At 44.4% G+C, this 26,267-nt stretch overlaps 2 long non-coding RNA genes across 4 annotated transcripts in view; one reads left to right on the top strand and one right to left on the bottom strand.

Moving 5' to 3' along the window:
* The first annotated feature begins 782 nt into the window (after positions 1 to 782).
* LOC139032805 (uncharacterized) lies at positions 783 to 2,294 on the top strand. Its single transcript, XR_011485420.1, has 2 exons — positions 783 to 1,131; positions 2,091 to 2,294. It is a non-coding gene; the product is annotated as an uncharacterized lncRNA (long non-coding RNA).
* Positions 2,295 to 3,668: 1,374 nt separating this feature from the next.
* LOC110123954 (uncharacterized) overlaps positions 3,669 to 26,267 on the bottom strand; it is a 29,704-nt gene continuing 7,105 nt past the window's right edge. For 2 of the 3 annotated variants that reach the window (XR_011485422.1, XR_002309638.2), the window contains exons 4-6: positions 12,843 to 12,966; positions 9,707 to 9,829; positions 3,669 to 5,430 (exon numbers count right to left, since the gene is read on the bottom strand). This is a non-coding gene — a long non-coding RNA (uncharacterized lncRNA). The remainder of the gene's footprint in view (positions 5,431 to 9,706; positions 9,830 to 12,842; positions 12,967 to 26,267) is intronic. The other variant, XR_011485421.1, reaches the window with a different exon arrangement.

Raw genomic sequence — 26,267 nt, 5'->3', positions numbered from 1 at the left:
GGTCTGTACCTTAAAAGACAAAGCATTGCAGATACAGCCCAGCCTAGGGTGGCCAAGTTGTCCCCATCTGCCCAGCTTTTCCTGATTTTAGTACTGAAAGTTCTGGATCCTGGGACCCCTCCGTCCTGGGCAAACCAGGATGGGTCACCCTAGAGTGATCCTGTTCTCCCCTCACCTCTGTGCATACCCCTTCCTCAAAGTCACAACCCTCCCACACTCCCCATCAGAGGAAACCACTGATTTATTAAAACTGAGGGCTACCATTTATGTGTCTTTCTTTATTCTTTAATCGATCCCTAAATGATATTGGAAGGCTATTTTGTACACGCTCACACCCAAACACACACACCCCCAGGTCTGGTCCAGAAAACCGGATGACCCTTTTCTTTTTTTTTTGCTTACAATGACCACTTTTTTATTTATTTATTTTTTCCGTTTATTTTTATTAGTTGTAGGCTAATTACTTTACAATATTGTAGTGGTTTTTGCCATACATTGACATGAATCAGCCATGGATTTACATGTGTTCCCCATCCTGAACCCCCCTCCCACCTCCCTCCCCATCCCATCCCTCTGGGTCTTCCCAGTGCACCAGCCCCGAGCACTTGTCTCATGCTGGATGACCCTTTTCTGATGGGTGGTGGCAATATGAGCATGGGAAGCAGTGGGTAAAACTTTTTACAACTTTGAAGGCACAAACTTGCAGGACAATAAATCACACAGCGCAAAAACCAGCAAGGGGAGACGAAGTGGGGGAGGGATGATGTGGGAGAGAAGGGGGATGACAGCAGGAGCGGAGGAGGGAGATAGGCTGTCAGAAGAGGATCAGAGAGAGAGAGAGGACTCAGGTAGAGAAGGTCTTCAAGGGAAGAGAGATGGGCAAGGGATGTTTGGAGAGGTGGCTGCCAACTTCCTCTTCGGATGCTCCTGTGACATCTTCAGGAAAACCTACAGCCATTACCCACATGTAGGGGTGGGTAGACGGATGCTTCCAGGGGGCCCTGGGAAGAGGTACCAGAGCACCTCCGCTGATGGACGGATGAGTTGCACACAGGGTCAGCTGAGAGACTCCTACGGCTTCCCATCAGCGCCAGCTGCTTGTGCCTGTGTCCCGAGAGATCCTGACAAATGGTAAGTGTTTGGTGTTATTGGTGGAAGGAGGGACGGAGGGAGGAAGGAAGGAATAAAAGGAAAGAAAGGAAGGAAGGAAAGGAAGGATGGGAGGGAGGACGGAAGGAAGAAGGGAAGGGTCCAGCGAGGGTCTTTCCAGCAAGGCTGTAAGAGCGCGATCGGCAGAGCAGGGAGGGAGGCTGCGTGCCATCGCGCTGCTGGGAGGCGTTCAGGGACTGTTCTCTGATTTCTGAGCCCCGGCGGGAAGGCAGGGAAGAGCTGGTGTGGGGGTGGAGGGTGGGGAGAGACAAAGGCACGGAGCAGAGGGAAGTGGAAAGGGGCGGAGGCGGGCTGCTTAGCAACCACAGAAGATTTAGGGAAGTGGCAGGACCATTTCTCCCGGTGCCTCTAAGGGAGGATTTTTTTTTAAAATATATATATATATATAAAGGAACTGCTCACACGCCCACGCTGGCTGGTTGTGTCGTGACGGCTCAGAGTTGGGGTCCTCTGAAAGTCAGGGCTGTCGGAGGGAGGCTGGTGGCCACGTGTGCGCTGGGAAAAGTCACAGGAACCGGGGGAACATTTTCCGGCCCCTCAAGGGAAGGGAAGGAAGGCTCCCCAGAGGGTGTGGGAGGAGACCTTGCTCTCCTCTCAGCTTTCATTCGGCTCCACTGGGCGCCCCTCCTTCTAGGCTTCAACATCATGACACGAAGGTGTCTGGGGACTTTTCTTTTCATTCTCTCTTCCCCAGGACCTGCTTCAGCTCCTGCCTCCCCGCTGAGAATTCTCTGTTGGTTTTCTTTCTTAATTTGATTTTCTCTGGCTCAGAACCGAGATCAAAAGAAGAAATTCTTTCCAGCCTTTTAGGAATAATTCCCAGAATCTCCCATTGGAAATGCATACATAATTACCAAAGTTATTTTTTTCAAAAAATCATTCGTACTCTCTTATCCTCTTCTTTTCCATCATTGCTGCAGGCTTGCGGAGGAACCGGGAGAGGGGAAAGTTCGAGAGTGCCTTTGGGGTTGCAGATTGACCAGCATCGAACATTAGACAAAGCGGGAGGCCTAGCCCATTCCCTGGCAATGAGAATTTTCCATGTGTCAGCGAGGAACGCGAATAACACTTTTAAAGCAATAAACGCCACAGAATTACCTAATGGGAAGTTATTCCCTTTCTAATTTGTTTTAATTGTCTTAATTTCACCAAGTCTCGAGCTGCTGCTGGGTGGGTCCTTTACGCCTTCCTGATACTCGCTAACCTTCCTTTTAACAGCAAACTTCAAGCTTGGAGCACGTGAGAGCAACAGGCTGCAATTTAATGACGGTGTTGCTCCGCATCGTGTTTATTTTGGGGGCCCGTCAGGGGAGCTTTGCATTGATGGCTAGTTCCTTTTTAGAAGAAAGATAAAACAGGTAGTAAATCACAGTGCAGGTGGAACAGGATTAATGATGGATCAGGCTTTTGGAACAGCCTCCAGGCTGTCTGCCTCCCATCCGGGATGCTGGATTTGCAGCTGGTAGGCTGCAGCTCAGGGAAGGGATCCTGTTTGAGGTCAGCTGGTCCTGTCGGTCAGCAGCTGGCACTGAGGGAGCCTCAGATGAGAGCTTTCAGTTTTGGTTGGAGCCAGTCCGCCTGGCTTTGCAGCCCAGTTGCAGTTCGTTCTGTTCCCTAGGATTAAAGAAGTCCACTCATCAACGTCCACTTTGGGATACCAGGCTGTCAAGTGTGGGCAATTGCCAGTCACCAGATACGTGATTCACCTCTGGACACCACTGCTCTTTCCTCTCAGACCTGGGCTTTGAGTGGAGCAGAGCTACCCTTGCTCCAGGGCTGGGAGGCCGTCTGGGCTCTTCTCCCTCCGGGCATCTCATTCCTCTGACTATAATGGTTCAGGGATGGGCAGTGAGATGCAGAGAGATTTTTGCTGGGAGCGTTGGGGCTGGCTCTTTCCTGCTGGCCTGGATTCTAAGAAGATGAGCTAGGAGCTTCTACAGCCATTTCTGCCACAAGAAGAAGGGAGGGAGCCAACAGTGAGGGAACGAAGCTGAGAGACTGGGGGAGCGAGAAACCTGATCTTGATGGTATCGCTTCCATCCCTGGATCCAGCTGCGCCTGAAGCTAGCCTCTACCCTTGGCCGCCTTTACAGCTCCCCTCTGAGCCAACAAATTCCTCTTTCATGTCATCCAGTCAGGATTGTAGTTTCGGTCACTTGCACCCACAGGAGTCTTAACTGATGAAATGGCTCATGCAAATCCTTGGCCACTGAGAGAAAAAGAACTCCAAGGGTATGTTCTACGGACGTGGGTGAGTGGCATTGTCACTCTACACAAATATCAGCACAGGAAAGGCTGTCATTGTACTACGGAGCTCCAAATTTCAGATCATCGTGGGAGTGTCTTGCAGGCAACGCCTTGTTTAATCCTTGTAACAGCCCTGGTGCGTATAAATATTTTTATCATCATTTTATAGATGAGAAGATTGAGCTTCAGGAAGCCTCCTTGCACCCTAGTGTGTGGTCAAAGCTTGTTCCCCAGGACTTCGGTGGTCATCCAGTGGTTGGGAATCAGCCTGCCAATGCAGGGAACATGGGTTTGAGCCTGTGTGACACAACTGCTGAAGCCCACGCGTTCTAGAGCCCAAGCTCCTCCACAGGAGAAGCCACCACAAGGAGAAACCCACTCTCCTCCGCAGCTCGAGAGTAGCGCCCACTTACTGCAATTAGAGAAGGCCTGCGTGCAGCAACAAAGATCCAGCCCAGCCAAAAAATAAAATTAAATAAATATTTTTTTTAAAACGCTTATGCCTTAAATTGGCGGATTGAGATTACATACACACAGTGCCAAATATAAAATAGATAACTAATAAGGACCTACAGTATAGCACAGGGAACCCTATTCAATACTCTGTAATGATCTATGTGGGAACAGAATCTAAAAATGAGTGGATACCTGTATATGTGTAACATCAAAAATGAACATGACATTGTAAATCAGCTATATTGCAATAAAAAGAATAATTTAAAAAAGTACTCTGTAGTCCCAGCCACCCCTCCATAGTAAACAGTTTTCTCCCTGGAATGGACAAAACCCTGAGACCGCGTGATTGGGAGGGAACCAAGGGGGCGGTGCCAACAGGCAGCTAGGAAGGCCGCTTCACGCTTCTGTTACAGGTGATGTGAGCACTCCCCCTCGTGTGGTACCCAGGCTCCATGGCTGACGGGGAGGGCTGGAGCTGCAGAAAGGGAGTCAGATTCTTTTTATCCCTGACCACCGATGGACACGCAGAAGCCCTGGGTTTAGATCAGAACACATTTGGACTCATTGGCTGGGTGACTTGGACATTTCATCATTCCCACCCCCACTGCTTTTCTCATCAGGAAAATGCAGACCCACGCCCCCAGGTTCGCTTGTCCCACCCAGCTACTGGAGCATCAGATGAAGGCAAAGGCGTGAAAGACTATTTGCAAAACAACAAGCAGGGCTGCAGGAAGAAGGGGGGTCATCTGACTTCCCAGAGGTGGATGGGCAGGTGTGGACAGGTGTAAACCCAACCACCTACATCTCCTCCTTCCTGTCCAGGGCTGGAGGGAGGCAAGCTGAGCGGTGACCTGAAAGGAACCTTTCTGTCCCCAAAGCAGAGAGAGATAAGAGCTGTGAAGCAAGAGAAGCGAGCCCTGCTACAGGCGCTTGGGGGTTTATTTTTACTCTCTTATCTGTATCCTGAAATGTCAAGCGTGGAGCCACCTCGCTGCCCAGCCCCCCACCATCCCCAGCCACTACACGTGGCAACACAGCCTGGAAACAGGCCCCTTCTCCTCCTGTTTCTCTGCCTCTCCAAGAGAGTCACAGTGCTATGGCGACAGGAGGCATGGAAACCCTGAAATAGAGAAGTGGGAGGAGAGACCTTTTATTTGGGTTCTGGAACAGGCTCACTTCCTCCTAGAGGCTTGGGGTGCAGAGGAGGCCCTTGGCACTGTTGGATACCTATTCTAAGGTTTCCTTATATATGGGCCCTTTATGTTGCAAGACATAGAAATCCTTATTTAAATTGGGTTATATAATAAAGAACATTTAACTGGCTGAGGCCACTAAAAAGACCAGCAATAGGTTAGGCTTCAGGTGAGGCTTGATCCAGGGACTTGATGCCATCACAAGAACTTCTTTCTCCCCTCTTGTCTCTGCCTTCTGTGGTGTTGGCTTCCTCTTCCGGCACCTTGCTGGGCTTCCCCACAACCTCTAGCAGTTCCAGAATCTTCCTGCATGGTCACAAATGGTTGCAGTGGTTCTAGACCTCATAGCCATAGACTGGTGCTCCTAAGGAAGAGAGAGGAAATTCTTTTTTGCCAGAAGGTGCCATGGAATGTCTTCTTATGTTTCATTGGCTCTGACTGGGTTCTGTGCCCATCCCTGAGTCAATCCCTTGGGTGCCCGGGGTGGGATTTGAAGAAAACACTGATTAGATTGAGACAAAACCAGATTGCCAAGAACAGGGAAGCAATGATTTCCCAAAGGAGGTTTCAGACACTGACCCCAAAAGGTGATGGAATGGATGCCGAACAACAAGCAGGAGACTGTTTCATGGTTTATTCACTTTGGACTTTCATCCTCTCCTGCCCAACAAAGCCTCTGAGATTAGGGGTGACTGTTTTTATCCAGAAAGAGGCCAATACTAATTTCTTCTGGCTCCATCTATGGGTTTCTGTGCAGTTCTGAGTTCTAAGACTTTGAGGTCTGTCACTTTCAAAATTTCACCAAGGCAACAGAAATCTTCCCCAGGTAGGTACATAGGTACAGGTAGGTCATAGGTTCAGGCTGAAATGCCATCCATTTACCTACCAAATGCTTCCTCTGAATTCAAACTAAAATTCCACACCCTGGCTTACCTATCACTCACCTCCTTGATACATGTTCAGCCACAGAAACTTCTTTTCTTAAAAATATTTATTTATTTGGCTGTGATGGGATCTTTAGTTGCAGCATGTGGAATCTAGTTCCCTGACCAGGGGTGAAACCTGGGCCCCTGCATTGGGAGCGTAGAATCTTAACCACTGGACCACCAGGGGAGTCCCTAACCACATTCACTTCCTATTCTTCCTTAAACAAACCAATCTTTCTTGTGCCACAGAGCTTTCCTATTTGCTCTTTCTCTCCATTTACAAAGCTCTTCCCTTAAAACTTTTCGCAGTTGGCTCCATCTCATCATTCAAGTTCTGCTCAAATGTCACGATTTCCAAGAGGTCTTCTCTGCCCAGCCTAGCATGTAAAATTATCTGAAATTCTCCTGTCCCTGATGGTTTGAGTAGCTCTCTGCCTTCACTAGTTGCAAGCTCTGTGGGCTGTCCTGGTCCTGTTGATATGGATACCTTCCTGGTTCTGTGTCTAGCACACTGTAGGTGCTCAATAAATATTTTGGGACCAGTGATTGAAAATTCTTTTCTGAACCCTTGGAAACTTTTAGGGGCACATACTTATATTTTCTTCTTGGCTTTAACTTACGTTGTTGTTCAGTCACTCGGGGGCTTCCCTGATAGCTCAGTTGGTCAAGAATCTGCCTGCAATGCAGGAGACCCCGGTTTTCAATTCCTGGGTCGGGAAGATCTGCTGGAGAAGGGATTGGCTGCCCACTCCAGTATTCTTGGGCTTCCCTGGTGGCTCAGCTGGTTAAGAATCTGCCTGCAATAAGGGAGACCTGGGTTCAGTCCCTGGGTTGGGAACATCGCCTGGAGAAGGGAAAGGTTACCCACTCCAGTGTTCTGGCCTGGAGAATTTCATGGACAGTCCTTGGAGTCGCAAATACATGGACACGACTGAGTGACTTTCACTTTCACTTTCAGTTGCTCAGTCATGTCCAACTCTTTGCAACCCCATGGACTGCAGCACACCAGGCTTCCCTGTCCTTCACTATCTCCTGGAGTGTGCTCAAAGTCATGTCCATTGCATTCGTGATGCCATCCAACCATCTCATCCTCTGTCACCCCCTTCTCCTCCTGCCTTCAATCTTTCCCAGCATCAGGGTCTTTTCCAATGAGTCAGCTCTTCTCATCAGGTGGCCAAAGTATTGGAGCTTCAGTTTCAGCATCAATCTTTCCAAAGAATATTCAGGGTTGATTTCAGGGGATTCTCAAGAGTCTTCTCACGCACCACAGTTTGAAAGCATCAATTCTTCAGTGTTCAGCCTTCTTTATGGTCCAACTCTCACATCCCTACATGACTACTGGAAAAACTATAACTATAGTTATACAGTTATATATATATGACTATACAGACCTTTGTTGGCAAAGTGATGTCTCTGCCTTTTAATATACTGTCTAGGTTTGTCATAGCTTTTCTTCTAAGGAACAAGTATCTTAATTTTATGACTGCAGTCACCATCCGCAGTGATTTTGGAGCTCAAGAAAATAAAATCTGCCACCATTTCCACTTTTTCCCATCTATTTGCCATGAAGCAATGAGACTGGATGCCAGATGTTAGTTTTTTGCATGTTGAGTTTTAAACCAGCTTTTCCATGCTCCTCTTTAACCCTCATCAAGAGGCTCTTTAAACTTGGCGCTTGGCATAAAAGAGACAATATACATACTACTTTTCAAATAAAGATCTTACTGCTGAGAGGATCTGCTCAAAGTTGTACTGAAATTAATCCAGAAAGATACCTGGGAGTACCAACTGCTTCTGTGAGAAATTCCACTTCCAAAGCCAGTGCCTGTGAACATCTGAAGGCACAAAACTGCAGAGGGGAACGTGTGGCCATCTTCTGATCCAGATTTCTAAGTACAGTGGCCCGACTGCCATTCACAAGTAAAACCAGGAAAACAACATGTGATGATGACACTCTTTACACCTTGACCCAATGAGACAGAGAGAGAAGAACATCCGATGGGAAAAAGATTTCACCCTGTCCATGGCAGACCCATAAGTCAATGTCAAAACCTCAGCAAGCTGATGCCTCAAAAAGAATCCCCATGGACACAAACTCTCCCTAAGGTTACCGAGACCTACCGGCCTGTGACAGTCCTCAGGACAGCCAGGTGATGGTGAGGATGACCCAGAGCAGCTAATGGAAACTTGAAGACACACTCCCTATAGACAGACATCGTTGTTTCACTACTCCACAGACAATTCACCATCTGGGGCAACTCAAGGATTCTTAGTCATTGCTAATTCACTGCTCACCAACCCTCGGAGTCGATCCCTCTCTTAGGCTCTGAACTTTGCTCATGGCACCCTGAACTTCACCTTATAGCAGTGGTCACCAACCTTTTTGGCAGCAGGGGCCAGTTTCGTGGAAGACAATTCTTCTCCAGACTGGAGAAGAGGGGGTGGTTTCAGGAGGATTCAAGCGTATTACATTCACTGTGTCCTTTATTTCTATCATTACTACATTGTGATTATATAATGAAATAATTATATAACTCACCATAATGCAGAATCAGTGGGAGCCCTGAACAACTAGGTGGTCCCATCTGGGGATGATGGGAGACAGTGGCAGTCACTCCCAGCACTAGCATCATTGCCTTAGCTCTACCTTAGGTCATCAGGCATTAGATTCTCATAAGGAGTGTGCAACCTAGATCCCTCGCATGCACAGTTCACAGTAGGGTTTGCATTCCTCTGAGCATCTAATGCCGCCACTGATTTGACAGGAGGTGGAGTTAGGCAGTAATGCGAGTGATGAGGAGTGACTGTAAATAAAGATGAAGTTTCACTCACTCGCCCACTACTCATGTCCTGCTGTGTGGCCAGATTCCTAATGGGCCACAGACCGGTACCAGGGGTTGGGGATCCCTGCTCTATGGAACTCACCAACATTTATAATAATAATAAATAATAAATAATCCATATTTCAGTAATAATTTGATTAATAGCCATCTTCCCCACTGGACTCCAAACTTCTTAAGGGCAGGGAGAGATCTCGAGTTTACTATGATACCTAGGCATTCTAGCTGTGCCTACCGTGTATACTATGATACCTAGGCATTCTAGCTGTGCCTACCGTGTAGACCATGCCTCCCATGTACTTTCTGAATGGAGGAATGTATAAATGAGCAGCTCAGCGCCTGCTGGGAAGACAACTCACAGTCAGACTGACTCAGTTGAAAGGGAGCAGATGCCGAATTTTTTCAGAGTAAATCAGACCTTGTCATCTCATGACTACCTTGTCTTGTCTTCCTAGAATAGCATCTGGCACAGAGAAGTGGATCAACAGATATGGGGAGAATAAACACATGGACACTTCCCTGAGAAGCTTGGTTACCTTCTTAAGATAAAGTCCTGGAAAGGCAGGATGTTATTTGGTGATGTTACTGGACATTGAATATTTAGGTGTCAATGTCCTGCATTAGACCAAAAGATACCATTGAGGTCATTCCCTTCAAACTCAGTGGGTCTGGTTCTAGGAGTCACTAAACCAGCAGGTCAGCATGGGGACAGGGGGATTGCAAACCAAACTATTATTTCTTGAGACAGTGCTCTATTGGACTGGCCTGTACCACCTTCAGGGGTTACATATTTCAAGTTCAAGTGCATTATGGCTCTTGGCCCTCATCACACACCCTGAAAACAAACAAACCACACCCAGGGATGGTACTGTACCTTGTGAGACAGTCTGGCCCCAGGCCCTGCTACCAGGTCGGGAGGGTATGGAAGGGGGTCCTCTTTCTCCACGGCCACATCTTCCTTACTGAGGGATCTGAGTCCAAATGGGTCTCTTTGTGTCTGAAGTTTAAGCAACCAGGGGTGCAAATATCAGTTTAGGGTCCCTCCTTTGAGGGGGAGAGAGGTGGAAGGTCGGCTCTTGGATCACCAACCCAAAATCAAACATCAAAACCTCCCCCAAAACCACGGTGAAAAAGCACCATCAAGCCCAACTTCTGAGCACACCTGGGTCTTCAGCCACCCCAGCCCAGCGAACGGAAGTGGCTCACCTCCGAGTGAGAGGACCCCTTCCAGAACCAGAAGGAAAGAGAAAGGGATTTATGGGTTCGTCACAGAGTTGTAGGCTCTGGCTGGCCCCCAGGATGAGTTCATTATTTATTCTTAGAGACGGGACTCAAATTAAACAAACAGGGCCTATAAATAGAGCGGGATACACTCAGCTCGGTGTCACTGAAAGGTCCTTTTCACAGGGACAGAGGCACTAAATGGACATTCTCGGGTTACCCTGCTGGTACTACGTGGGGAAGGGTTGCCCTTTTTCTTTGTTAAGCGTGGTTTAAGGGAGGGGGGGAAAGAACAACAGGCGAGTCAGACCTTGGGAATCGGTCCTGTTTCTGTCTTCTTCATCACCTGTTCTAAATGCTCATCCCCATTATATCCGAGAAGGAGCCCCCGAAGAAGGATGTCGTTCGATAAACACCCTGGCTGGGCAGATTGGCAGGTCCCTCTGGGAATGGATCCTGGTGCAGACTGTATTTGACAGAGTGTTCTGCTCTTTAAGATTAGATTGCAAACTTCTTAAGGGAAGGGACCAAGTGCTAAGATTTCTTCTTGATTTCTCCTATTCTGCCAAGTAAGGGAATGACTAGGGTTTCAGACCTTCAGCTGTGAATTTAAAAGGACCCTCTTTAAGCATGGCCAGTTTCATGGTGGGAAGTATGCGTTCCAGGCCTGGTGGAGGTCTCCTTGGAGTTGCACTGAGCTTATGCTTGAAAGGGAATCACTTCTCCCTGAGAGACCTGTAGAGGTGGAAACTTCTGGAATAACTGTGAATAGACATCAAGCAATGAGGCCACAAAGTCATGTCACTATAGTAATAACAAGAGCTACAATGGATTCCCAGGTAGCACTAGTGGTAAACAAGCCGCCTGCCACTAAGTGAGACATCAGACATACAGGTTCGATCCCTAGGTCAGGAAGGTCCCCTGGAGGAGGGCATGGCAACCCATTCCATTATCCTTGCCTGGAGAATCCCATGGACAGAGGAGCCTGGTGGGCTACAGTACATAGGGTCGCAAAGAGTTGGATATGACCAACATGACTTAGCATGCATGCATCATGGGTCCAGCATTTGGACAGGTCTTCAAGATATTCTGTTTTACACTTATTTGTGAAAGCTCATGTAGGGACTTCCCTGGTGGTTCAGCGGTTAAGAATCTGCCTTGCAACACAGGGAATGAGGGTTCAACCCTTGGTTGAACTAAGGTCCCACATGCCTTGGGGCAACTAAGCCTGAGTGCCACGACTACTGAGCCTGCACGCCACAACTAGAGAATCTATGCACCATGATGAAAGATCCCGCATGATGCATCAAAGATCTCACATGCCACAACTAAGGCTTGATGTAGCCGAAGAAATAAATTTTTTTTTTGGAAAAAAAAGCTCATGTAATCTTTCTAAAAACCCTATCCTCATGATTATTTCAATTTTACAGATGAAAGAAATGAAGCACCCAGAGATTATGGACTCTGTTCCAGGTCACACAGCTGGGAAATCGAGATAGGAAGTCAGGCAGTTTAGCTCCAGAGCCTGGTCTCCTGCAGTAGAAACTGAGTTCTTAGAGTAACCATTTATTGCTGCACATGCCTGGTGCAGGCCCAAACCCATAACACCCCATCAACAGGGAACCTGGGACAGGCCAATGACAGCGAATCTCAGGACTTCTGCCAGGAATGTTAGGATGAAGATAAGCTGAATTTCCCTCTGGAGGGGAAGGCAGCCTCAGGAGGTCCCATGGCCATCCTACCACTCCAGGGGAAGCCTTGCTGAGAACAAAAACAGCACTGAGCAAGAACCAAGCTGAAGAACAGATGCTGCTGACATCCTGTGAACCTTGATCCAGCTGGACCTGATGCCGGAACCTACTCCTCAACTTTGCACTTTGATGAGCCAATGTTTTCCCTTTGTTGGTGAAGCCCATCAGAGTTGATTTTCTATTACTTGTTGTTGAAAGATCCCCCACTGAGACAGGCTGGCCCATAAGAAAACATCATTTGGGCAAAGTAACCCCCCAGCCCCATTCTTAAGTAAGAGCTCATCCTGCACTCCCCTTTCTCGCATTTAGGCTCTTCCAGAAACACATGCCATCCTGAGACCACACGCGTGCTCAATGACCCCATTCTCTGCTTACTGAAATCCCAAATACTGCTTTCCTACTGAGGCTTCCTCTGATGCGTCCTTCACAATTACCTACTGCCTCACTTGGTTGCCATGATAAGCTTATACACTTACTTAGCCCTTATTTTTATTTTGCCTTGCAATATAGTTAGCTATTTAGAAATCATTCATTAACATTTATTGAAAGCTTCCTACGTGTCATATACTCAGCTTAAGTGCTAGGGATTCAGGGGGAATCATATCAGCATATATTTGAGTTCTGTCTAAATTGCCTAGCACTATGCTTAGCACTTTTCCATGCATCGGTTACGTCATTGCACCTCCTAAAACCCCCCATAGGGTAAGGACAGCTAATATCTCCACTTTATATGTAAGAGAATGGCTAAGTAGGAAGTTACAGAGAGACACCGAGATCAAATAGATAGGAAATTGCAATGGGAGTCACCAGAGGAGGATGTAGATTTTCACAGCCAGTACTTTCAAATTAGGTTCACAATTCTAATCCCTCTGATTTCGCAAATCCCTAATCCACAAAGAGGATTAAAAAGAATCAATAGGCATTAAGAGAGAATTTTAGGATGATTTTTTTTCTTGGGTGGGAGGGCCGAATCCCATGCAGTCATTTACCTCCTAACGAACACACACGCAGAAGGTTGGGGGTTGGGGGTCGGTTAACCTGTTCCTGCGCCTCAGGTCTCGAGAGAGCAGCTTCTTGAGGTTCTACGGGGAGTTTGCTGGGCGGCCCTTGTATCTCGGGAGGTGGAGGTGACCCTCTGAGCAATCCACAGGATGAAAGAGGGCTAGAAAGCCAAGAAGAGGGGGAGGTTTTCCTAATAACTGTCAATGGACCTCACATGAGCGAGGTGACTGATGGATTTTGTCTCAGGGTGGCTGAGAAGGGCAACCAGTCCTCGTCAGGAAAGGCTGGAGATGAATCACCAGATTCTGGTGGAGCAGCTGGTGGTATGAGTTGCATTAACCCACGCTGGGAACTCTTCAATACCCATGACCATGATCTGGCCATGACCCTGTGTGGTACTTGAGCAAACCTAGAGGAGACAATGTTATCTTTTGATTCTAAAAGCCAAAGTAAGTACAGGCATACTTTGTTATATGATACTTCACAGATACTGCATTTTTCTTTTACAGATTGAAGGTTTATAGCAACCCTGTGTTTAAACAAGTCTATCAGCGAAATTTTTCCAACAGTATTTGTTCACTTTGTGTTTTTGTCACATCATGGTAATTTTCATGATACTTTAAATGCTCCACCAGCAAAAAGATTGACTCAAATGACGGTTAGCATTTTTGGCAGAAAAGTCTTTTAAAATTATATATGTATGTAAATTTTGTATGCATATTTATTAGACATAATGTTATTGCACACCTAATAGACGACGTGTCTGACTCTGCAACCCTATGGACTGTAAGCCCATCAGGCTTCTCTGTCCATGGGATTCTCCAGGCAAGAATACTGGAGTGGGTTGCCATTTCCTCCTCCAGAGGATCTTCTGATGCAGAGACTGAACCCACATCTCTTGCATTGCAGGCAGATTCTTTATCTCCTTTATCTCCTGCATTCTTTACTGCCTGAGCCACCAGGAAAACCCCTAATAGACTCACAGTAGGGTGTAAACATAACTTTTATATGCACTGGGAAACCAACAATTTTCTGTGACTCTCTTTATTGTGATACTCGCTTTATTGTGGTCATCTGGCATCAAACCCACGACATCTCTGAGGTCCGCCTGTACCTTCCTCCCCCACCCCTCTTTGCCTCGCATGTCCTCTCTCCTACCCCTTGTCTGTGTTCGGTGGGGGAAGATGGTGAGTGTCTATTTCTCTCTTCCCCAGAGGCCAGCAGCACATGATGGTGGGTTACAGATGGAAGAAGAGGAAAAAGAGGCTCATCTTTAATGATAGTTTTAAGTATTATTAATAATTGGATGAGATTTTGGAAATGAGACTAATTTGTGACTCAGGAATCATAGAACTTAAAAAAAAAACTACCAGTGAAAGGAAGGTCTTGGTTCCCACCTGAACTGACATCCCATGCCAAGATAAGGACTTAACCCACTGAAATTGTAAAGAGACAAGAAGAGCTAAGACCAAAGTCGCCTCTGTGATCTCACCCCCTAAGTTTTCTAGACAGAAGGCCAGGCAGGTCAGGTGACCCACTCAGGGTCCCAGAGCCAGTGAAAAAGGCAGAACCCTGTTCTTATTGCTAAGCCAGTTCTGCCCTCCAAGAAATAACTGCCTCTTCTGTTCCTCACTGGCTTATTTTTATCCCGTTCTTCCATTCATCCTATTCTTACCTTATTCATCATCTTCTTGAATTCCCTTCTCCTTCCTTAACTTATAAATGACCCTGGACCCATGTTGATAGAAGCAGGGCTTCTGTAGGTAAGGTTATTCAAGGATAACGTCAAGGTGATTGAAGTCATCAATCATTCAATAAACAACAAGGACCTACTGTATATAGCACAGGGAACTATATTCAATATCTTATAATAACCTATAACAGAAAATAATCTGAAAAGGAATATATATACAAATAATATACATATCTGAATCACTTTGCTGTACACAAAACTAACACTGTATGGTAAATCAACTATAGCTCAATTAAATTTTTAAAAAAATGACTATGATTCAAAGAATAATAAATTACTAAGCACCAAACCTGGAGAGTTTCCTATTTCCATCTGCTGAGTGCTTTGATGGTGATTATGATGATATTGGTATTATTAACACAGTCACTGAGACTCATAAGTCCCAGGCCCCAGAATGAGTGCTTTTTGCATGCTTTCTGATTAAATCCTAGCCACCCTGTGCAATGAATCCTCCTGAGTGTTAGCCCCACTTACCCGGAGGGCACTGAAGCTTGGAGGAGCACCTTACAGGGATGCGTAGGCAGCCAGCAGAGCCAGATTCCAAACTAGGTGTGATCCGGGAGCTGTGCTCCTAGCCAGAGTCCCTAGAACCTCACAGCTGCCCCCCCGCATGGCTGGGAGTTGCCTTCAGGGAGTTTCCTGCTGTTATGCCCTGTTCACTAAAATGTGTATGTACCTGCTCAGTGGGGTCCAACTTTTTTGCAACCATAGGGTGGGCTGTAGCCCACCAGGCTCCTCTGTCCATTGAATTTCTCTAGGCTCAAATACTGGAGTGGGTTGCCTTTCCCTTCTCTAGGGGATCTTCCCAACCCAAGGGTCGAACCCCGGTCTCCTGCATTGCATTCAAATTCTTTACCATTTAAGCCACTAGGGAAGCTAAAGACGTCTCAAAAGACTATTTATCATTAATACTATCCAGAAGAAAACTTCAGTGCAATAGTTCAGAGCACAGGCTTGGGAGTCAGAGTCCTTGATTCAATTCATTAGCTATGCATCCTCTAACCAAACCGAGTTTTGGTTACCTAATGTATAAAATGGTGATGTAGTATCTTCCTCTTGGTATTTATAAAAGTTATTAGTCTATTGACAAATATTCTAACTCCTCTTCCCCTCTAAGCACATAATAAAATTATTATTATACTTTTCATCCCCTTTGAAGTTAATCATGGCCATGTAATTTGCTGTTTAGCAAAATAAGAATGAAAGCAACTTCTCACTACCAGAGGGAAGCTTTAAGAATTGATGTGCATCCAATAAGGACCTATTGTATAGCACATGGAACTCTAAAAAAAAAAAAATTGACATGCAGGGACTTGCCTGGTGGTTCAGTGTTTAAGAGCCTGCGATTCCAATGCAAGGAATGTGGGTTTGATCACTGGTAGGGGAACTAAGATCCCATATGCTGTGCAAAAAATTAAAAAAAAAATAGAATTGATACAAAGTTTGGTTTTTAACTTCATGCGTTTCCAGTAGCCTGGGTCCCTGAGGGTCTTTGATGAACACAGCCCCTCCTCCCACTTCAAATCACCACTGAACACATAACAGGAAGGAGAAATACACCTTTGTTGTCTTGAGCCAATGAAGTTTGAGGATTGTTTCTTCCCAAGCATAACCTTGCCGATCCTGACTAATACAGGGTTGGTGGGAGGATTAGATGTAACACAATTAAGCTCCATTGTACACATACAAGAATGGCTATAAATTAAAAGACAGACAATAGCAAGTGTTAGCAAAGATGTGCAGAAACTAGAAGCCTCATATGTTGCTGGTGGGAATGAAAAATGGTGCAGCCGCCTTGGAAAAAAGTCTGACAATTTCTTAAAAACTTAAACATAAGCTGTACAACCCAGCAACTCAACTCTTTATCTTCCTCAAAGAAATGAAATGAAAACATATCTCCACACAAAGACTTGTATGTGAATGTTTACAGCAGCATTATTTTATATCACAATAGCCAAGAAGTTGGAATAATGAAATGTTTGTCATACACAAAATGTGGTATATCCATGCAATGGAACACTATTCAGCAATAAAAAAAGGAACAAAATACAAATAATCCCAACATGATATTTGACTTATGATTTTTCAATTTTACAATGGTGCATAAGTGATATGCTTTCTTTAGGAATTATACTTTGAATTTTACAGTATGATGCTTGACCATAGCTTCTGGTGAACCATGTGACTGCAGAAGTGAGCAACAAATACACTAAAACTGTTCTTCACCCAGACAACCATCCGACTGTTCACTTTCAGTATGGTGGAGTGTTCAGTCACTAGGTCATGTCTGACTCTGAGACTCCATGGTCTGTAGCCTGCCAAGGCTCCTCTGTACGTGGAATTCTCCAGTCAGCAATACTGGAGTGGGTTGTCATTTCCTTCTCCAGGGCATCTTCCCTACCCAGGGGTTGAATCCAAGTCTCCTGCCTTGGCAGGCAGATTCTTTACCACTGAGCCATCTGAGAAGCCTTTGGCTTAGCTACTGTATTTGAAAACTTTTTCCAATTTCACCAAGTAAACTTGGAAATGCCCAACTGAACTGTGAGCTCCTGGTAAGCTTGTGATGTTTTGTCTTGTGATGTTTCTTGAAAAAAAAAAAAAACTAAAGAATAAAGCACAGATTTACTCATTTATATTCCTTATCCCCCTCCTCACAAAAGAAAAGCTAAAAATTTTAATGTGGCAGTTAAAATTTTAATCAAAACACCCTGGTTAATGCCTTAACAGAAATTCAAATACACCAGTAAAAACATAAAACCAACCCTGTTTCCTTCTACTTGGGAGGACAGTTTAGGGGGAGGGGAAGACTGGTTTAAGTAACATAATCCATTTCCAGTCTTGATGATTCTGTCTCAGGAAAGAGCATGGGATCTGGGGGTGGGGGCAGACAATGAGGTATAAGACCACCTGTGCCATCTTCTTGATTGCTGGATGCAGGTTAAGCCTCCTAACTCCAGACTCACCATTAACCCTATTGTACAAGTAGGAAAACTATCAACTCACAGGGTTTTGTTAGGGGCTGAGAGTGAGGGGGCTTCCTGAACTCTAGAGCACTATAGGATATTTATCTTTTTTCATCCATACTCCACCTGGTATAGGTCACAAAGCCATGAACACAACACAGGATAAACAGCCACAGGCCACAGCAATCGGTTCACCAGGAGTCATTTACATGGCAAGACATAAGCAGGCCTTGTGCTAACACTGTGCAAGGCAGTCCTGGCAGCTCCTATGGGGCAATTAATAGTATTCACTAAATTACATGAGCTAGTCAACTTTACTATACTTCACTTACTTTACTATAAAATAGGCTTGGTGTTAGACTATTTTGTGCAGCTGTTGATGAATATAAGTATTCTGAGCACGTTTAAGGTAGGCTAGGCATGATTGTTAGTAGATTCAGTGTATTAAATGAACTTTCCGCTTATGATATATTCAGTTCACAATGGGTTTATTGGGATGTAGGTCCATTGTAAAGTCAAGGAAGATATGTGCTGAGATATGCTACCATGCAGACAAACCTCAAAAGCATTGCACTAAGTAAAAGAAGCCAAATGCAAAAGACTATGTATTGTATGATTCAATTTCCATAAAATGTGCAGAAAAGAGAAATTTGTAGAGAAAGGAAGTCCTGTGGTTGCCTGGGCCCGAGTGTGGGAGTGGGCACTGACTGTACACAGGTTTGAGAGAGCATTGGCAAGGGATGGGATAGCCTAAAACTAGATTGTGACAATGATTGCACAGTTTTCTGTATTTTCTGAAAATCATTTAATTGTACACTTACAATGGGTCAATATTATGGCATGGGACTTCCCGGGAGGTACGGTGGATATGAATCCACCTGCCAATGCAGGGGGACACAGGTTCGATTCCTGGTCTGGGAGGATTCCACATGTTGTGGAGCAGCGAAGCCTGAGAGCCACAATTACTGAGGCTGCATGAAGCAACTACGGAGCCCTCACACCGCAACTACTGCAACCTGCGCACCCAGAGCCCGTGCTCCACAAAGAGAAGCCTGCACACCGCAACTAGGGAGCAGCCCCGGCTCACTGAAGCCAGAGAAAGCCCACGTGCAGCAACAAAGACCCAGTGCAGCCAGAAACAAATAAATGAAGGATTCAAAAAAATCCTATGGTGTGTAAATTCTACCCCAAGAAAGCTGTTACGAAAAAACTAAGCATAATATCTGGCACATGGGGAAGGCTCAGTAAATGTCTGTTATTATTCCTCATTTTAGGGGTGAAATGCTAGGACTGAGGCTCTGCAATGAATTGATTACGAGTGAAGATCTGCATTCAGTGGTCTGGCAATTGGGGTTTGGCAGGGACCAGCTTCCCTCATAGTTCAGTTGGTAAAGAATCCACCTGCAATGCAGGAAACCCTGGTTTGATTCCTGGTTTGGGAAGATCCACTGGAGAAGCGATAGGCTACCCACTCCAGTATTCTTGGGCTTCCCCGGTGGCTCAGCTGCTAAAGAATCCATCTGCAGTGTCGGAGACCTGGGTTTGATCCCTGTGTTGGGAAGATCGCCTAGAGAAGGGAAAAGCTACCCACTCCAGTATTCTGGCCTGGAGAATTCCATGGACTGTATAGTTGTCTGTCCATGAAGCCCATGGGGTCACAAAGAGTCAGACACTACTGAGTGCCTTTCACTTTCATTCAGGGACCCCAATTCTCACATCCCCCAGTTTTCTATGTCCTCTCTCTTGATCACCACCTGTAACAGATCAGTGGATATTTACATTGTCCTCTACCAAGTTTCTGGGCTTCCCAGGTAGTGCTAGTGATAAAGAACCCACCTGCCAATGCAGGAGCCATAAGAGACACAGGTTCAATCCTTGGGTCAGGAAGATTTCCTGGAGGAGGAAATAGCACCCCACTCCAGCATTCTTGCCTGGAAAATTCCATGGACAGAGGAGCCTGATGGGCTACAGTCCAAAACATCACGAAGAGCAGAGTGACTTAGCACGCACACATGTACCAAGCTCCACTTGGATACCAGGGGTCAAGGTCAGGTATCCTAACCATAGTCCACTGTTGTTGTCTGCTGACATTCCAGGCTGCCTTGAACCTGAGCCTTTCCAAGATATTACAGGCAGACTTAACGTGGTGTGCCTGTAAAAAATATTTCACTTCCCACTGTATCTCTATCCTCAAACCTATACTGTTAATGATGATATGATATTTTCAATCAGCTTTCAATGTTGGCTCCCTTTTATCTTTATCTTAATGCTCTTCAATGAGTCCTTGTGTGAGCCTTGTAGAGTCAGGAGTTGAGTAGAGAATGCTTCAAGGTTAAGGTTGAAAATGGGGAAGGATAGGAAAGCTCCCTGTCACATGCAGTTGTCTGTCAAGCCCTGCTGTAGCATTCACAGATTGGCTGATGCAATTCCAAACAACTGCCACTTAGGCCTTAGGGCCCCCTGAATAAGACAAAACTGATTTGGAGAGGCCTTGAATTCTAGTGTGTTAAAGTTTGAAGGGTTACACTTATAGTATCACTGATGGAAAGACAGAGTCCAGCCCGGCAGTAGTCTGTTCAGGCGGCTATAACAGAATATTACAGGCTGGGGGGCTTATTGTTCAGTTGCTCAGTTGTGTCTGACTCTTTGCAACACAATGGACTGCAGCACACCAGGCTTCCCTGTCCTTCACCATCTCCCGGAGCTTGCTCAAACTTATGTCTGTTGAATCAGTGATGCCATCCAACCATCTCATCCTCTGTCATCCCCTTCTCCTCCTGCCTTCAATCTTTCCCAGCATCAGGGTCTTTCCTAATGAGTCAGCTCTTTGCATCAGGTGGCCAAAGTATTGGAGCTTCAGCTTTAGCTTCAACATCAGTCCTTCCAATGAATATTTAGGATTGATTTCCTTTAGGATTCCCTGATTTGACTCCTTGCTGTCCAAGGGACTCTCAAGAGTCTTCTCCAGCACCACAGTTCAAAAGCATCAATCCTTCGGTGCTCAGCCTTTTTTATGGTCCAACTCTCACATCCATACATGACAACTGGAAAAGCTATAGCTTTGACTATATGGACCTTTGTTGGCAAGGTAATGTCTCTGCTCTTTAATATGCTGTCTAGGATGATCATAGCTTTTCTTACAAGGAGCAAGAGTCTTTTAATTTCATGTCTGCAGTCACCATCTGCAGTGATTTTGGAGCCCAAGAAAATAAAGTCTGTCAGTTTCCATTATTTCCCCATCTATTTGCCATGAAGTGATGGAACTGGATGCCTTGATCTTTGTTCTTTAATGGTGAGTTTTAAGCCAACTTTTTCACTCTCCTCTTTCACTTTCATCAAGAGACTCTTTAGTTCCTCTTCACTTTCTGCCACTAGGGTGATATGATATGCATATCTGAGGTTATTGATATTTCTCCTGGCAATCTTGATTCCCGCTTGTGCTTCATCCAGCCCAGCATTTCGCATGATGTACTCTGCATATAAGTTAAATAAGCAGGTGACAATATACAGCCTTGACGTATTCCTTTCCCAATTTGGAACCAGTCTGCTGTTCCATGTCTGGTTCTAACTGTTGCTCTTGACCTGCATACAGGTTTCTCACGAGGCAGGTAAGGTGGTCTGGTATTCCCATCTCTTGAAGAATTTTCCACAGTTTGTTGTGATCCACACTGACAAAGGCTTTAGCGTAGTTGCTGAAGCATAAGTAGATGTTTTTCTGGAATTCTTTTGCCTTTTCTATGATCCAAAAGATGTTGGCAATTTGATCTCTGGTTCCTCTGCCTTTTCTAAACCCAGCTTGAACATCTGGAAGTTCACGGTTCACGTACTGTTGAAGCCTGGCTTGGAGAGTTTTGAGCATTACTTTACTAGCATCTGAAATGAGTGCAATTGTGCAGTAGATTGAACATTCTTTGGCATTGCCTTTCTTTGGGATTGCAATGAAGACTGACCAGTCTTGCGGCCACTCCTGAGTTTTCTAAATTTTTTGGCATATTTGTCGGCAGACTGGGTGGCTAGTAAGCAGCAACAATTTACTGCTTACAATCCTGAAGGCTGGGAAGCCCAAGTAAAAGTGCTGGCAGGCTTTGTGTCTGTGAGGACCCACTTCTTAGTTCACAGACTGTCATTGCACTAAATCCTAATGTGATGGAAAGAGTGAGGGAGCTCTGTGGGGTCTCTTTTGTAAGGGCACTAATCCATTCATGAGGACACCACCCTCTTGACTTATCATCTCCCAAAGGCCCCACCTCCTACTACCATCACAGTGGAGGTTGTTGCAAACTATGATTTTAAGGGGATATAAACATTCAGTCATATGTCAAGGCTATATATTGTCACCCTGCTTATTTAAGTTACATACAGAGTATATCATGTGAAATGCCAGGTTGGGTGACTCACGAGCTGGAATCAAGATTGCCAGGAGAAATATCAATAACCTCAGATACGCAGATGACACCACATTTATGGCAGAAAGTGAAGAGGAACTAAAGAGCCTCTTGATGAAAATAAAAGAGGAGAGTGAAAAAGCAGGCTTAAAACTCAACATTTAAAGAACGAAGATCATGGCACCCAGTCCCATCACTTCATGGCAAATAGGTGGGGAAATAATGGAAACTGTGACAGACTTTATTTTCCTGGGCTCCAAAATTACTGCAGATGGTGACTGCAGACATGAAATTAAAAAATGCTTGCTCTTTGGAAAAAAGCTAAGACTAACCTAGACAGCATATCAAAAAGCAGAGACATCACCTTGAGGGCAAAGGTTCATATAGTCAAAACTGTGGTTCTTTGAATCACATATGTGAATTATTCATACATGATTCAGTAGTCATGTATGGACGTGAGAGTTGGACCCTAAAGAAGGCTGAGCAATGAAGAATTGATGCTTTTGAATGGTGGTACTGGATAAGACTCTTGAGAGTTCCTTGGCAGCAAGGAGATCAAATGAGTCAATCCTAAAGGAATCAACCCTGGATATCCACTGGAAGCACAGATGCTAAAGCTCCAGTAGTTTGGCCACCTGAGGCAAAGAGCCAACTCATTGGAAAAGACCCTGATGCTGGGAAAGATTGAGGGTAAGAGGAGAAGGGGATGACAGAGAGATAGTTGGACAGCATCACTGACCCAGTGGACATGAATTTGAGCAAACTCCAGGAGATAGTCAGGGACAGGGAAGCCTGGTGTCCTGTAGGCCACGGGGTTGCAAAGAGTTGGACATGACTTAGCCACTGAACAACAACAATATCAACAAACATTCAGTCTCTAGCAACTAGAGACCACTGTGGCCCTCTGGTTAGGATTCAGCACAAAGCAAAAGTAAAAAGAGATGATGTATATAGCAGCAGCACCTGAACAACGGGTGGTTTGAACCCACAGTCAGGTCCCTAACAGAGAAATATGTTTTTGGTCTTTTCTGTGTCCAGGCCCTCACTCCTCACGATAACATTCTCACAGTGCATCCAGCTTGCTGGCTACTCACTGGAGAAAAGATAAAGGTTACGTGATTTTACTATTAAATAAAAATGAAAAAAAAAGAGCAATTAACTACAACAACTAAGATAAAAACTAATAAATCTAAAGACAGTAGAAGGGAAGAATGAAAGATAAAAGCAGACATAAGCAAATTGGAAAAAAGAAAAACAATAGGATTGGTAAGATAAATCAAAGAACTAACTCTTTTAAGAGACCAATAAAAGAGACAATCCTCTGGCAGGGTTACATAACAAAAAAAACCAAAAAAACTAGTAAATGGCCCTAGAAATCCAAAAAGAATTAGAAACAAAGGCATGAAAGATTAAAGTTAAAAGCATGCTTTATTTAAATTTATGCTAATAAAATACTAACCAAAATAAGACAGTAAAATCCACTCAAGATCAGGTCAAAAAATTCAAGGAGGCAAAAAGTTGAATAAAGAAGAGGCTGATAAAGAACTCTCCACCACTTTGCTGAGATGTGAACTCAGATGATTTGGATGGGGTTGGGAGCGGCAGAATCCCCTGGGCAGAGGAGCCTGGTAGACTATCATCTGTGGGGGTCACAAAGAGTCGGACACAACTGAGCAACTAACATTTTAACTTTTTCTAACACTTTTTAAAGGAAGAGAGAATTTCTGTAGGATCGAGTTGTTTCCAGAACTTAAAAAAACTTTATAAGTGTCTTAAATAATTTTACAAACCAACCTAACCCTGGTAACCTAACCTGGTAATAGAAAGGGATTATATAGAAATACTACATGCTAAAGTGTTTAAGAGCTGTAAGTTAAGCTAACTGTGCTTAAAAACGATCACACTTCTGCTTTTGATAGATACACTTTTTTTTTTTTTTTTTTTTGCTGTGCTGGGTCTTTGTTGCAGGGTTCAGACTTTCTCTAGTTGTGGCAAGCCAGCTTCTCTTGTTGTGGTGCTTGGGCTTAGTGGCATATGGAATCTTCGTTCCCTGGCCAGGAACCAAACCCTAGAAGTAATACCTCTCCCTTCCTGCTAAGTAGTGGCACATGATTTACCCAAGAAAACAACTGGGGGACCAAGGTGGAGGTAGATAAAGGCAATAGGTGAGTTTTGCTGCAAAAACAAAACAGAACAGAACCTTTCCCTTCCTATTTTGTAACCCTTAAATAAGACAGAAAGTGGAATACAACTGTATAATAAAAGAATAATATATATAAAAAAAGAATAATATGACTAAATGTAGCTTAATTCCACAAATCACAAATGCAAGGGTGACAATATTAGAAAATGTATGGATTCATCATATTCATCCATCAAAGAAGAAAAATGAATCAACTAACAGAATTCAAATTTCTTTCTTCCTATAATAATCCTGTTAAATTGGAGAGAGACAGAGGCTTCACGTGAAAAATAATAAATTAGGAGTCTACAACGGTCAAATGATGAATGCATTTTTACTTAAGTAGGATGAGGCAAGAATGCCTGGTGTTCCAACTCAATATATTTTTAAATTCTGGAAGTTCTAGCTGAAGTGTGTCATACTCTGAGCCTGGGTTGAACCTGACCATCAGATATTCTATATTTGACTTGCCTGTTGTTTAAAACATTTGATTTCATTTTCAACATTTAAAAGGCTTATAGATTTCACATTTTAAAAAACACCTGATCTTTGGTATATCTTTGAAAACATCTGTACCATCTATCAACATGAGGCCTGTTTCTCAAATGGCAGAGGATGGCTGAAGCTGGGTAAGAACTTCTCCCTTTAGACAAGACTTGTGCTCTGCCATTTGCCAGAGGCCTCACTGGGCCCAATTCCTTCATTTATGTTACTTCCCTGAGTCCCATGGACATTTGAATTCCTGAATCCTTGCTGAAGGCAAAAAATAGAAAAAAGCGTGTAAACATTGAAAAGAACCAAAACTATCATTTTAGGGGAATGAAGTGATGAGCTACCTGCAATAGCCAAACGAATCAATGAAAAACCCCTAAAATGAATGACAGTTCAATAAGATGGCCAGTTACCAAATTAATAGAAGTTTATATGGCAGGGACTTCCCTGATGGTCCAGTAGTTAAGACTTTGCGTGCCCAATTCAAGGGGCCTGGGTTTGACCCCTGGTCAGGGAACTAAATCCCACATGCCACAACTAAGAGCTCCACTTGCAGTAAAAAAAAAAGACTCTACATGCCACAACTAAAGATCCTGCACTCAGCAACAAAGATCCCATGAGCCATAACTAAGATCTGGAGCAGTAAAAAAAGAAAACTCATCTAGGGGCTGGAGGTGAAAGGAGAGTTTAGTTACTATTTGCAATAATAACAAATACCTTTGAGCTCACTTGGCAAGAAATGTGCAGCATTTATATGAATCAAACTATGAGATGCTACCGAAGAACATAAACAATGATTTAAAAACAAGAAAAGTAAAGCACACCATTTTCCTAAAATTGTTGTAAGGATGTCCATTATTGCCAAAAGAACATAAATGTAATACAACTCCAATGAAAATCTAAACATAACTTTCTTGGGGAAACTTGACCAAGAGAGTCTTAAATGTTCATCTGGAAGAATAAATGTTTGAGGATAGCCAGCTAGCCAATAAAAATGTCAAAGAGTCTAATAATAGGGAAGCATCTGTTCAACAAATAATTAAAATTTATGATAAAATGATTAAACTTATATGATTATAGGAACAATCAACAGAAAGAGGATTAAAAGCATAGAAACATACCCAAATGTATACATAAACACAGGATAAGTAAGTCCTACCTCACATCAGCAGGTAAAGAAAACATTTTTTGTAGAGCTGTCATATGATCCAGCACCCCCAATCCTGGGCGTATACCCAGACAAAACTATAATTTGAAAAGACACATGCACCTTATGTTCCTAGTAGCACTATTCACAACAGTCAAGACATGGAAACAATGTCGACAGATGAATGGATAAAGAAGATGTGGCACATATACATGCTATGGAATATTAGCCATAAAAAGAATGAAATAATGCCATTTGCAGCCACATAGATGGACCTCAGTTCAGTTCAGTTCAGTCACTCAGTCGTGTCCGACTCTTTGCGACCCCATGAATTGCAGCACGCCAGGCCTCCCTGTCCATCACCAACTCCCGGAGTTTACTCAAACCCATGTCCATCGAGTCAGTGATGTCATCCATCCATCTCATCCTCTGTCATCCCCTTCTCCTCCTGCCCCCAATCCCTCCCAGCATCAGGATCTTTTCCAATGACTCAACTCTTCGCATGAGGTGGCCAAAGTATTGGAGTTTCAGCTTCAGCA

Source organism: Odocoileus virginianus, chromosome 33, assembly GCF_023699985.2.
Source record: "Odocoileus virginianus isolate 20LAN1187 ecotype Illinois chromosome 33, Ovbor_1.2, whole genome shotgun sequence".
Lineage (NCBI taxonomy): Eukaryota > Metazoa > Chordata > Mammalia > Artiodactyla > Cervidae > Odocoileus > Odocoileus virginianus.
Note: the sequence above shows the minus strand (reverse complement) of the source record. Positions and strands in the feature narration are given on the sequence as shown.